Consider the following 11,575-nt stretch of genomic DNA (forward strand, 5'->3'; position numbering starts at 1 on the left):
CACCATCACCTCCATCACCATAACCTCCATCAGCACCACATCCATCACCATCACCTCCGTCACCACCACATCCATCACCATCACCTCCATCACCACCACCTCCATCAGCACCACCTCCATCAGCACTTGTCTAGCAGGAGCCATTTTCTTTCTTGCCCTAAATTTCTGCCATGGCCCATTAACCATGAAAATAGGAATTTCAGTCCTCCTGGAAGTGTGGACACATCGTTTTTACCCTTGTCTCCATCTCCCTGCTCACTCCTCCCTAGAGGAGAAGTGTCTTGACTGGCATGAGGTTCTGTTAAAGGATTGAGCATGAGTTAGTGAGTTTCTCTGGATCATTCCTTCTTTTTGACCAGCCTGACTATGGCTGCAGGTGGTTTTCTTCCTCCCCTGTATATGATAATCTCACCTGGGCAGTCATGGGTGGCTATATTCAATTTGAGTAGAAATCCAGGTTTTGTTCAGAAGTTTCAAGTAGCATTTTCCAATCAAGTCTTACTAGGAAAAACAAAACAAAACAAAAACTGTTTTGTTACCTGTTTCTTGTCTCTCTTACTCAATTGTTCACAACCTGGAGGAGTAGATCTATTATTTATTGCCATATAATGCTGCATAAAATTACTACATATCCTCTGTAACCTACAAGCATTGCATTTGTCGCACGTGTGTCTGGGGTCAGCTGCAGGAGGCCCAGCCGCTCTGCTGATCTAGGCTGGGCTCATTCAGGTGTCTGGCAGCTGGTGGGCTGTTGGCCCATCTAGAATGGCATTGGCTCTCCTTCACGTGAATCTCATTCTCTGTAGGCAAGCCCGGGCAAGTTCTCAGGGTTGTGGTGGAGGAGCAGAGAGGAAGCAGAAGCAAGCAAGATCTGCCAAGACCTACGTGTGGAACAGGCTTATCATCATTTCTCCTGCATTCTTTTAAATGCAGCAAGTTGCAAGACCTGTCCGAATTCAGTGAGAGAAAAGACTCATGCTCTTTAGGGAGAGGAACTTCAAAGGGCATGGATACAGAAGGCGTAAAGAGCTGAGATAATGGGCATAATTGCTATCTCAGAAACACAATCACTCTCACCACCATTATGAACTTGGCCTCACTACCACCAAGTGAGGTTGGTATCCTTACCTCCAACATGGACCCTCTGTCTGTGTGAAATTCATCTTATGATATGCACAGTTCTTTCTATCTGATGGATGTGAATATGGCTTACAAACTCTAAACCCAGGGTCTAATGTCAGGGATGAATCATTTCGTTGAGAGAGAAAGAGATGGCAATATTTTCAATGGGATCTCACTACGTTGCCCAGGCTTGTCTCAAACTCCTGACCTCAAGTCTTCCTCCTGCCTTGGCCTCCCAAAGTGTTGGGATTACAGGCATGAGCCATTGCACTCCGCCATCACTTTCATTTTCTACGTGAGAAAACTAAAATCTGCAGACGTCTGCTGATCATGCTAAGGTCACACAGGTGGACAGTAGGGAAGCCCAGGCTCTTGTCCCCATCTGCTTATTGAGTGGCCAATGTGTGCCTCTATCAGCATCAGCAAAATGGCAGGTTTGTCTTTTTGCCTTCTCTCCATCCACAAAATCCAAGGCTTCCTAAAGCAGGGGCCTCTTCCAGGATCCGGGCGCTCAGCTCCCTTGAATCCGGAGGCCGCCTGTCTCACCCCCGAAGCTTAATTAAAATGAAGATGAAGTGCTCTCCATGACGGGTCACGCTCAGTGGCAGCCACCGTGCCAGGGACCCAGTGGGCCCTCTGATGCTGAGAATTCTTCTCCAGCTTCTGCTCTGGCAGCAGCTTCCTCTGGGAGTCTCATTATAATTCCTTTGGTAATTAAAACTACAGATGTTATAATTAAAAGGCTCCTCATTAAATCACAAACAACTGAAGCTTGAGGTGGGTCCGCACTGAACAGTGTCACTAAGTCACCTTTGAAAAGGAATAAAACTCATGTGAAAGGGGAGGTCTTGGCCCAATTCAGTGCCGTAAAAGGCAGCCAGGCTGGGGGTGTTTGTGAGGTGCTGGGAGATGCATCAGGAAAGCCCACAGAGGGTCCTTGGATCCGAGTGAGGGGATATGTGGTGGGGGATAGAATGACCCCCCAAGGCTGGGATGGAGGAGACAGCCAAGTGGAAGAACACTGGGGGATGCCCTGTCTTGCACATTCTTTTGTACTCAGGGACCAGGAACATAGTGAGCTCCCAAGGCAACTGAGACATTGAGGACTTGGCACAAGAAAGCTGGGGAAAGTCCCAGACAAGGGCTCAGGATATTTGTTTCTTATCTTGGCTGGGTCACTCGCCCCCTCATTGTCCCTCGAGTAAGCCCTGTCTCTGAGTCACAGGACATTTGTCTGGGACATGGACGGAATAACACCTAACTCTGAGCTCCTGGGGCATGAGATGTTTGTAAATCCTCCAGCTTGGTGTCTGAGATGGAGGGACCTGGGAGTGGGAACTACCTGGGGTGCTGGGAGGTGTTTCCAAAAGGCACCTCACCAAGGAGCTACCTGGGCACAGCTGTGATTGATGGCTGACCTTTTTTTTTTTTTTTTTTTTTAGACGGAGTCTCACTTTGTCACCCAGGCTGGAGTGCAGTAGCGTGATCTCGGCTCCCTGCACCCTCCGCCTCCTGGGTTCAAGCGATTCTCCTGCCTCAGCCTCCTGAGTAGCTGGGATTACAGGCATGCACCACCACATCCAGCTAATTTTTGTATTTTTAGTAGAGATGAGGTTTCATCATGTTGGTCAGGCTGGTCTGGGACTCCTGACCTCATGATTCACTTGCCTCAACCTCCCAAAGTGCTGGGATTACAGGCCTGAGCCACCGCGCCCAGCTGATGGCTGACTTCTGACTCATATCCATGCATCTGCGGGGGAACCTTTCCAGGGAGGATTTCTCAGGAGTGTGTGCTGTGTCTGTTGTGTGTGTGTGTTGGTTGGGGGTGCTATAGCTGCATCAAACACCCACAGAAGGGTAGCACCTCTGTCTTCAGCTCCCTTTCCCACCTCTCACCTCCCCACTCTGGCTATGTGGCTGAACTAGAGGGAGGTGTAAACAGCTCAGGGCAGTAATCACATGTTATTATTGAAAGAGCCTGACCTCAGCCCTTCACTGCAGTCCAAATTGGCTTCCAGTCTCTCTCGCCTCTTCCCAGATTTTGTCCTTAGGCAACCCTCATTCTGTCTCTCAGCCTGTTTCCACGACTGTGAACTGAGAGCATTGATGCCCCTGCATGAGTCGCCTTGAGCATCTGATGATAGAATAGTGGATGCGAATGCTTCTGCAGTGCTCACTGCATGCCAGGAAGGTTCTAGAACGTTACCTACATCAACTCATTTTGTCCTCACAACAGCCTTATGGGAGGGCAGGTGGAGGAGTGAGTAGATGGGCTGGATAGGAGTGAGGAGCTGGAGGAAGAGTTGGGGTATGGCCAGGTAAGTGGCGGCCAGTGTGGCAGGACCATGAAGGCTGCTGCAGAAATGGCTCCAAGTGGCTCAGGCCCTGCCAAGCACTATCTTGAGTCTCTTTTCCATCTCTGAGTCCCACCTCAGGGCAGTCCAGGCCCACGTGCACCAGGCGGGCAGATGCAGAGGGAAACGATGCTCCTTCTCTGGGTGGCCTGAGCCAGGTCAGAGGTTCATCTCACTGGCTCAGCAGCACCAGGTCAGGTGGCACTGGGAGAGGCGAGAAAGAAACTATGGCCACTTCAAATATCAGAGCAGGACGGGGAGACCTAGCTTGTCCTGAATACTCATTACCACATCTCCAGCCTAGCACTATGCCCAGCACATGGAAAACACTCAATAAGTATTGGATGGATGGATGGATGGATGGATGGATGGATGGATGGATGGATAGATGGATGAATGGATGGATGGATGGATGGATGGATGGATGGATGGATGGATAGATGGATGGATGGATAAATGGATGGATAGATGGATGGATGGATAGATGGATGGATAGATGGATGGAAGGATAGGTGGATGGATGGATGGATGGATGGATAGATGGATAGATGGATGGATAGATGGATGGATGGATGGATGGATGGATGGATGGATGGATGGATGATAGATGGATGGATGGATAGATGGATGGATGGGTGGGTGGATGGATGGATGGATGGAGAGACGGATGGATGGATGGATGGGTGGATGGATGGATGGATGGATGGATGGATGGATAGATGGATGGATGGATGGGTGGGTGGGTGGATGGATGGATGGATGGACAGACAGGCAGACAAACAGAATGAAAGGTGGGCCCTATAACTACTATTTATTGAATACCTACCATTCAGTGTGTGCTAGGCATCACATAATTCTATCTATTCCTCACAGTGACCTTGCAAGGTAAACTTAATAATTACCATTTTACATTGCATTTTACAGTCCAGTCAAGTGACTTGCCTTAGTGCACACTCCCAGAGAGTGACAGCACCAGCAATTGAACTGAGGCAAGCACCTCCAAAACTGCATTCTTCCCACTATGCCACAGGTAAGTCCACCAGCCCTGTTTAGGGGAGTTCTGGCTCTCCCTGTGTGTCCCCACATGCAGCCAACTGGCATCCGTATGCTGTCCATGCCAGGTCCTGTGCTGAGAACAGTGGGCAGTGCTGGGCTTGGGGGGTGTGCAGGGACCAGGGGAGCCCAGTGGAGGTGCAGACTGATTTCACCTGGCATTTCCTCAAGACTTTGGTGTTTGAACTGGGTTTTGAAGGCAAAGGAGTCAGATAGACAAATGAAAGAGAGGGAAAGGCACTCCAGGCAGCAGGAATAGCATGTGTGAAATCGAAGAGGCATGAAGAAAACTTAAAATGTAGTCTTCCAAGTCATGTACCCTAGAACTTAAAGTATAATAAAAAAAAATTAAACATAGAAAAACAAAATAAAACACAATTTTTAAAAAATGTAGTCTTCTTGCTGGTGGCAGTGATGGGATGGGGTGACAGGGACAGAAGTGGCAGGAAGAGGAGGTTGAAGCTAAGCTATGAAGGCCTTGGGGTGTCAGGCCGGGAAGTGAGAAGCCATAGAAGTTTAAAGTTGGGGAACGTGATGCTCAGATATGCAATGAGAAAGTCTAATCAGCATTAGGGATAATGATGACCAGAGGCCAGGAGACCTGATGCATATGTCTGGGTAATTCCAATTACTAATTTTTTTTTTTTTTATATACAGGAACTCACTTTGTCACCCAGGCTAGGGTGCAGTGGTGTGATCTTGGCTCACTGCAGCCTCAACCTTCTGGGCTCAAGCAATCCTTCCATCTCAGCCTCCAAAGTAGCTGGGACCACAGGCACATGCCACGACGCCCAGCTAATTTTTCTTTTTTTTTTTTGTATTTTTGGTAGAGATGAGGTTTTGCCATATTGCCCAGGCTGGTCTCAAATTCCTGAGCACAGGTGGTCCACCAACCTTGACCTCCCAAAGTGCTAGGATTACAGGTGTGAGCCACTGCCCCCAGACCCAATTACTCTTATGAATCAAAATTATAGCAGAATGGGATGAAATTATCTTTGGAGACCATCTCTATCCCCCTGGTTGCATAGGCGATGAACCTGATGCTCAGAGAGGGGCAGCAACTGGCTGATGATCACACAGCAAGTCAGTAGCTGACCAGGACTGGTAGCAGCAGCTTGAGGAGAGGCGGACATTCTTTCCGCCTCTTTTGTCTTTTGTGACTCCTGGTGCTGAGCAGAAACCAAGCTGGTGGCTTCCTGAATTGTGGAATCCCAGCACGTCTGGGAGGTTTGTGTAAAATGATGCTAGTAATAAATTTTTTCCCCTTAAGGACAATGAAGTACAAAAGGAGGGGGCCAGTGCTTGACAGGAGCTCTGATTAAAGCAAACTACAGACGTTTTCAACAATAAAGACTGCTGGCGCCACAGAGAAATGAGTGACGCAAAATACAACAGCCGGAGGCCGAGCTGGGAGAGAAGGGGGGCTGCAGGGTGACTGAGTCAGAGGCCGAATGAGCTGGAGGTGGGGAAGATACCTGTGGCTGCTGTGTTACAGCTCCACTGTTGCAGGAAAAATTCTGCCCGTTGCACCCAGGCAGGCCACCTGCCCTGATGCCTATACCCTCAATCACCTCTTGCCAGGGAGTCCCATGGCTTCCTCCATAGCAGACAGGGTAACTGAATGCTATAGATTCTGATCAAGGAATTTTTTTCTGTATAAATTTATTTTTTAAAAGTAATTCATTGAATTAACTTGCAGTGGTATGGTCTTTATTTTCATTCTCTTTTCAGCATTCTGCCACTTAAAAATAAATAAGAATAGATACAATCCCACAGCCCAGACTCCCATAGGCTTGACTCTCCCCTGGAGATGCAGCTTAGGGTATGAGTAAGCTGAGGCTCAGGTGACCCCTCAAAAAGGGGTGGAAGTTCCCGCACTCAGATTCCCTTTCTCACACCTCGGCAGTGCTCACAACCTACCTTGTACAGCGTGTTCTTCATCAGTGTATATCTTGTGTTCCAGGCAGGTCATGTGCTGCGGGAGGAGAGGCCCTATGGCATCTCCCTCCAAGAAACGGCTGTACACACCATGCTCAGAAGAAGCCAGGCTCTGGTTACTCAGAGCAGAGTGTCTGGGTTCTGTCTTCCATGAACCTCGGTTTCCTCATCTGTCATATAGAGGATCAATCTGCATCACCTTTGAGTTTGCCTGAAGCCTCAATGAATAGGATATTTGTCCCCTAGACTGGTCCTCGCTGTGATTTCTGCCAGTGACTCAGAGGGGCTCTGACCCAGGATATGTGTAGAGAGCCTGATGCTTCTTGGAGGGAGTGCCTTAATCCATCTGGGCTGCTGTAACAAGCATGCTGTAGGCTGGGGCTTTCAAACAACAGACATTTATTTCTCTCAGTTCTAGAGGCTGGGAAGTCCAAGATCAGGGTGTTGGCCAGTTCGATTCCTGATGAGGGCTCTCTTCCTTGTTTGCACACAGTTACCTTTTTGCTGTGTCCTCTCACAGAGGGGGAGAAATCATATCTCTTGTGTCTCTTCTCAAAGGGGCACTAATTACCTCCCAAAGGCACTACCTCCTAAAACCATCACTTGGGGAATGGGGCTTCAACACATGAGTTTTGGGAGGATACAAACATTCAGTCTATAGTGGGCGTACGTGTCAGGCCTCAGAGCCAAAGCTCGGCCATCGTATCCCCTGTGACCTGCACATACACTTCCAAACGGCCGGTTCCTGCCTTGACTGATGGATGACATTACCTTGTGAAATTCCTTTTCCTGGCTCATCCTGGCTCAAAAGCTCCCCCACTGAGCACCTTGTGACCCCTCCACAGCTGCCCGCTAAAGAACAACCCCCTTTGACTGTAATTTTCCTTTACCTACCCAAATCCTGTAAAACGGCCCCACCCCTATCTCCCTTCGCTGACTCTCTTTTTGGGCTCAGCCCGCCCGCACCCAGGTGATTAAAAAGCTTTATTGCTCACACAAAGCCTGTTTAGTGGTCTCTTCACACGGACACGCATGACAGTAAGGGGGGCTGTGAGCCTGCAAATGCGGGGTCTGAGCACCGGCGTGGAAAGGCGCTTATAGGGTCTTGAGTCCATCCTCACCTAAAAGGCACAGTGAGTGGTGTGAGCTGGTGGAGGCCCAGGAACCCAATGGCCATGGGCTCAAGCATGGCCACCGACAGGTACAACCCAATTGCCTTCTCTGGGTCTCATTTCTTTACTTGAAAAGTAAAAATAGGTGATGCCTCTGTTCACTGTTGTGAGCAGAGAATGACATGAATGAGCAAATGATCTTTTCTTTGTCTTTTGTTATTATTGTTAGTATCCTAATTATACAAATAACACATGAATATATTATTACTGTACATATTTAAACAATGATGTTAAAATGTAAGTAGACCTTTACCATCTATCCCAGACCCAGGACCCTCCTCGGAGGTAACCACTGTTCCCATTAAATGTCTGTTCATCTATGACTTTTAATTTACATGCACATACCTAGGCATTTTTAGAAATAAAGAGCTTTCTTTTTCTTTTTTGTCTTTTTTTTAAATTTTTTTATTTTGTTTTGAGATGGAGTCTTACTCTGTCCCAGGCTGGAGTGCAATGGTGAGATCTCAGCTCACTGCAACCTCTGCTGCCCAGGTTCAAGCAACTCTCCTGCCTCGGTCTCCCAAGTAGCTGGGATTGTAGGCGCCTGCCACCATGTCTGGCTAATTTTTGTATTTTTAGTAGAGACGGGGTTTCACCATGTTGGTCAGGCTGGTCTTGAACTCCTGACCTCATGATTCACTCATCTCGGCCTCTCAAAGTGCTGGGATTACAGGTGTGAACCACCGTGCCTGGCCTTTTTTTTTTTTTTTTTTCTTTTATAATGAGATTGCACTAAGTGGATCTTCTGCTCACGATCACACAAGGCTGCCATCAAGGTGTCCGCTAGGCTATATCTCATCTGGAGGCTTGAATGGGGGAAGCCTCCAAGTTCATTCTAGCTCATTCAGCCTGCTGGAAGAAAACATTTCCTTGTAGCTGCATGACTGAAGGCCCCGTTTTTGTTTTTGTTTGTGTTTTAACTGGTTATTAGATAGAGACTGCCTCTGGTGCTAGAGACCACCCAAAGTTCTTTGCCACATGGCCGTCTCCCTATCTCTAGGCAGTTAGCACATGATGGTTTGCTTTTGAAGGCCAGCAAGAGACTGTTTCCAATCTGCTAAGACAGAGTCCTGAAGATGTAAGGCAGTCATGAGAGTAATAGCCCATCATCCTTGAAATATTCTATTGGTTAAAAACAAGCCATAGTCCCCACCCACACTCAAGGGAAGGGGATTACACAAGGGTGGACTCAGTGCGGGTCACCTTAGGGTATGTCTACCTCACGGTGGTAATATTCCTCTTCTAAGCCCTGTGTTGATTCCAGAGTCCTGCACTCTCTCCCTGTTACTTCCCTACACCTTGCCTAAACCTTTGTAAATAGCCTCTTCATTAAATTGTCCTCAAATTACCCAGTCTAAATATGCTCTTTTTGTGCCTGACCTGTCATAGAGACCAGTAGCCAGGGCATAGTTTTGCAAACTACATATGTGAAGGGTAAAATCCAAGGGGAAGGATGAAGGTAAAAAGAAAACAAAGATGGGGGTTGCAAATTCTTTCCAAACCCAAGCAGTCCGTACACAAGCAGAAAGTCTGACTTTCTTAGTGTGGAATAAGGGATAGACACGTCTTCCTCCTTCCTCTACCAGGTTCCATAAGGAAAAGTTGCCCTTAAACACCCCTGTCTTCTCTCCTCACCATAACCTTCATCTGCTTCTGCCAGAAGAGGAGTGAATTATTTGGCTGGTGCATTTGGGACAGGGACCTGGGCCGCCTAACTTAGTTTCTCTTTCTGCTTCCTCTTTGAACTCCACCTGCTGCGGAGCGTGTGTATTCTGCACTGCTGCTTCATGCAGAGGAGGCCTGGTAATGTTCAGCCTTGCCTGTGGCCTGTGTCTATTTCTAATTCTGGGATTCAGAATATGGAAGCACATGGTTGTAGCATATTCCAACCATATCCTCCAAACCAGTTTTAAAAGGACTGTATTTTGACTTTTTAAATGATAGCCATTCTGACTAGTGTGAGATGATATCTCATTGTGGGTTTTAATTTTTATTTATTTATTTATTTTGAGATGGAGTCTCACTCTGTTACCCATGTTGGAGGGCAGTGGCACAACCTTGGCTCACTGCAACCTCCATCTCCCAGGTCCAAGCGATTCTCCTGCCTCAGCCTCTGGAGCAGCTGGAGTTACAGGTGTGCACCACCACACACAGCTAATTTTTTTTTTTTTTTTTTTTTTTTTTTGTATTTTCAGTAGAAATGGAATTTCACCATGTTGGCCAGGCTAGTCTGGAACTCTTGACCTCAAGTGACCTGCCCGCCTTGGCTTCCCAAAGTATAGGTGGCTCACTGTGGCTTTGATTTGTATTTCTCTGATGACTAGTGATGTTGAACATTTTTTCATATGCTTATTGGTTGCTTATATGTCTTCTTTTGAGAAATGTCTGTTCATGTCTTTTGCCCACTTTTTAATGGGGTTGTTTGGTTTTTGCTTGTTGAATTGTTTAAGGTCCTTACGGATTCTGAATATTAGACCTTTGTTGGATCCGTAATTTGAAAATATTTTCTTCTATGCTATAGGATGTGTTTACTCTGTTGATAGTTTCTTTAGCTGTGAAGAGCTCTTTAGTTTAATTAGGTCCATTTTTTTTGGTTGCAATTGCTTTTGAAGACTTAGTCATAATTTTTTCCCCAAGGCCAATGTCCAGAATGGTATTTCCTAGGTTTTCTTCTAGGATTCTTATAGTTGGAGGTTTAACTTATAGTTTGAGATTTAAATTTGACATTTAAATCTTTAATCCATCTTGAATTAATTTTCGTATGTGGTGAAAGATAGGAGTCCAACTTCATTCTTCTGCATATGGCTAGCCAGTTGTCCCAGCACCATTTATTGACTAGGGAACCCTTTCCCCATTGCTTATTTTTGTCAGCCTTGTTGAAGATCAGATGGCTACCAGGTGTGTGGCTTTATTTCTGGGTTCTCTATTCTCTATGTGTCTGTTTTTGTACCAGTATTGCTGTTCTGATTATTGTAACCTTATGGTATAGTTTGAAGTTAAGTAACGTGATTTCCTCCAACTTTGTTCTTTTGGCTTAAGATTGCTTTGGCTATTTAGGCTCTTTCTGGTTCCATATGAATTTTATATTTTTTTCTAGTTCTGTAAAAAATGATGTTGATTGTTTGATAGGAATGGCATTGAATCTTTAGATTGCTTTGGACAGTGTGGCTATTTTAACAGTATTGATTCTTCCCATCCATGAGCATGGAATGGTTTTCCATTTGTTTGTGTCAGCTGTGATTTCTTTCAACAGCATTTTGTAGTTCTCCTTGTAGAGATAGTTCACCTCCTTGGTTAGATGTATTTCTAGTTATTTTTTTTGTGTGTGTGTGTGGCTATTGTAAATGGGATTGCATTCTTGATTTTGCTTGCAGCTTGAACATTATTAGTATATAGATATACTAATAGGTTACTGATTATTGTAACTAATATAGGTTACTGATTTTTGTACGTTGATTCTGTATCCTGAAACTTTATTGAAATTTTTATCAGATCCAGGAAACTTTTGGCAGAGTCTTTAGGGTTTTCCAGGCATAGAATCGTATAATCAGTGAACAGAGATGATTTAACTTCTTTTTTTCCTATTTGGATGCCTTTTATTTCTTCCTCTTGCCTGATTGCTCTGGCTAGGACTTCTAGTACTATATTAAATAGGAGTGGTGATAGTGGGCATCCTTGTCTTTGTTCCAGTTCTCAGAGGAAATGCTTTCTGCTTTGGCTCATTTGGTATGATGTTGGCTGTGGATTTGTCATAGATGGCTCTTATTATTTTGTGATAATACTTTATCATATGGATAATACTTTATTATAAAATAATAATATGTTCCTTCAATGCCTGGTTTGTTGAGTTTTTTTTTTTTTTAATCATGAAGGGATGTTGGATTCTATTGAAGGCTTTTTCCACATGTATTGAGATAATCATATGGTCTTTGTTTT

Source organism: Rhinopithecus roxellana, chromosome 19, assembly GCF_007565055.1.
Source record: "Rhinopithecus roxellana isolate Shanxi Qingling chromosome 19, ASM756505v1, whole genome shotgun sequence".
Lineage (NCBI taxonomy): Eukaryota > Metazoa > Chordata > Mammalia > Primates > Cercopithecidae > Rhinopithecus > Rhinopithecus roxellana.